This window comes from Peromyscus eremicus, chromosome 4 (genome assembly GCF_949786415.1).
Source record: "Peromyscus eremicus chromosome 4, PerEre_H2_v1, whole genome shotgun sequence".
Classification (NCBI taxonomy): domain Eukaryota; kingdom Metazoa; phylum Chordata; class Mammalia; order Rodentia; family Cricetidae; genus Peromyscus; species Peromyscus eremicus.
The window spans coordinates 36405361-36408429 of NC_081419.1; positions in this window are offsets into that span (position 1 = coordinate 36405361).

The following is a 3069-nucleotide window of genomic DNA, read 5'->3' on the forward strand; positions in this document are numbered from 1 at the left end:
TGATAATTATCTTACAAATATGAGCAGTACGGTGGTAGAAAAGGATACCAAAATGGATGTTTTGGCCTCAAACTTCTTGAGAGCATGATTATAAAAAATACATATATTTTGGGAAGTGATAACTTAAATGTTTTATCAGTTTCATAAGTGAGAAATTATGATATTATTCTATTTTTATTAATTTGTATTCTGATTTCAGGAGTTATATAAGAATGTACACCCCCATTCTACCTTCTGATGATGGTAAACGGAGAAACACATAAAAGACCATTCTCCTTTGATCACAGTTACAATTTCCCATTGAACTTCTGCTTCTGCACACCACCTACCTCCAATATATGTCTAGCTTTTTCATTGAGATTAAATGCAATTTGTTAAATTGTCCTTTCCAAACCCTATGAGGCAAGCTTATCCAGTATATGAGGCAAAATATGACTTTAAAATACTTAGCATTTTATGCCATTGCTCATCTTCAATGTACTTTACAAATATTAGCTAATTAATTAATTAGTTCCTGATTACAAGGGTGTAGAAGTTCAAGGCAAAACTTGGCAAATGTTTCTACATCATTATAAATAAAAGCTTGCTTATATCAGAGAAGATTATTTCTCTTTTTGAGTAATATGTACTATCATAAAAACGTTACAAATGCCCTTTTCTGGGACTAGGTGTAATAATCATTAAAAATGAAGAATAGTTGTAATAATACTAGTACAAACACAGCAATATTGTAAAGTGGGTACATATTTGTTACATGCTGATGCTTGAGAGCAGAAGCTGTGTCTTGTTCTATTTGTGTTCCAGCACCTAACACAATCCCAGGCATGGAAAAGTAAAACACACATATTTATAGGTAGTGCCATCTAATTTATAAACTTTCTTTCCTGTAACAATAAATAAACTGACTGGAAACACATGAGAGAATCCATAGAAAAAGAAAGCAAAGCATTCAACAATGTGGTTAATTTTCTGGTCACCAAGTTACATTTATGTATCATTGAGTTTCACAGAAACAAAAGAGAAGAAAAAATATTAAATAGGAGCAAGAAATAGATTTAGTCTTTGATGCTATCTCATACAAAGAATAATCTAATTCACTGGAAGATTCTCTCAAATATATTTTCTAGCATACTTATCCTGGAATTATGACAGTCAAATTGACTAAGAGTGTAATTCCTCCTTAGCCATTTAATGTCAAACTGCTACATGTTTCAAACTGACCTTTTAATCTTACACATGAGTTCCCAGTTTGAGATAGGCACAAAGCTAGCCTGTCCATGCATATAAAATGATAATTTTGATAGTCAAATTACAGAGTTGGCAACAGATACAAACTGATTGGCATATTTTTGTTAACTTTAGAAATAACATCATGTAGCTGCACACTAGATGATGATCTTGGATCATACTTCCCATCTGGGCAGCAAAGTTTTGCTTATTTCTTTATGAGAGGAAAAAAACTTACAAAACTCATAAAATCATTAATAAATACAATAAAATTTTTGTAAAATCAATTCAACACTTTAGATTTATATGCTTACTATTAAAATGTCTATATTTTAACTTTTGTCAAAATACACAAGAAGAATCCAGTGGTCATGTGTGTCTCTAGACCCTAGGTCCACAATAGGTGGTTGTGGAAAGGTAGAAATTGAGACATCAAAAGAAAATTTTTTTTTTGCGGGGGAGGGGGGTTGTGTCATAGTTGAAAGTCAGAGTAAGTAAGTGGGAATTATAGGATTTTTTAAAAATTATGTATACGAAAATGATAGTCAAAGCCATGAGAGTCAACATAATAAAAAGGGAAGGAGAAAATGTAGAAACAGGAAAAAAAATGACAAAGGAAAAGATGGTCCTAGTTGTAAGGACTTCAAGAAAGGTAATAATGGCAAGTGAACTTGGAAGACTAAAACCTTTGACTTTGACAGAAGAAAAGTCTTTGGCAGAGAACTTGGGCTGCAAGAAACATGGGGGTAGGGGTGACTGGAATAAGGTAAAAGAGCTTTAGTTTTTCCAAAAACATTGTGGGATTGTTTGTACCAACATCTAGCAGTTTTATTAATTTGTGATACAGCACTAGGAAAGGCAAGAAATAGACATTTCACTAATATCATGAGCATAGTTATTGAGCAGCATGCCAACATGCAAAGAACTTATGACTGAGAAAACTGGGATCTACATTCTGGATTAAATCAATACATTGTTCTGCATTAATCATGTTCCTTATTTTTGTCCTTCCCTATAAATTGAGTTGTTGGACCATATGATTTAAAATAGAGAATATATCCTATTTTAGAGGCAAAGTAGAATAGCAAGAAATCAATTGCTCCATGTGCAATTCCACTCTTTCTTTCTGTCTCTTTCCTGGCTGTGCTCCTGAGAAAGTTTTGTATCTTAATCTTAGTTTCTTCATCTGTATGGTGCTAGAAGAATAATCCAGGGGAATGGTCAGATTAACTTCTCAGTGAGTTAATACTTATTTGGGTGGTTATATTGCCTTGGAACTTGGGAATCCCAAATACTTTAACACAACGTTTCATTATGACTTGGAATCACCATCGAGTTCAATTGGTGCCTAGGACTTCAATGAAATGGATGTTGCACAGATAGACACGGACTCCAAGGGTCTCTTTTGGGGATAGCTAAGTTATCATTTTACTATAACCTACATTCTTATTAAGTGCTATGATCTTGGAGAAGAGAAAAATTAGTGCATTTAAAGTACATATTAAGTAATGGTTAATAGGTGTTTAGTGAACCTGTAGACACAAAATGCATAGCGATTTCAACTTAGAAGAAACTTTGTTTTCTTCCAGGTTGAATTGAGATCTATCAAGTAGGATACTGGATAGTTGAGGACTCATGTCTCAAACATAAACCCTCTAAGCATGCTGGGAGACTATGCCAAGGCCATGTGGAAGGGAGCACACTAGCTCTAACAAACTCTGAATCACACTGATCACTTCTGAAGATTTTCATTCTATTCTGAATGATGAAAAATGTGAGAAAACGGTGTGACAGTAGAGTTGACCATAGAAATGGTTTTATTTTGTACAAACGATGTTTGTT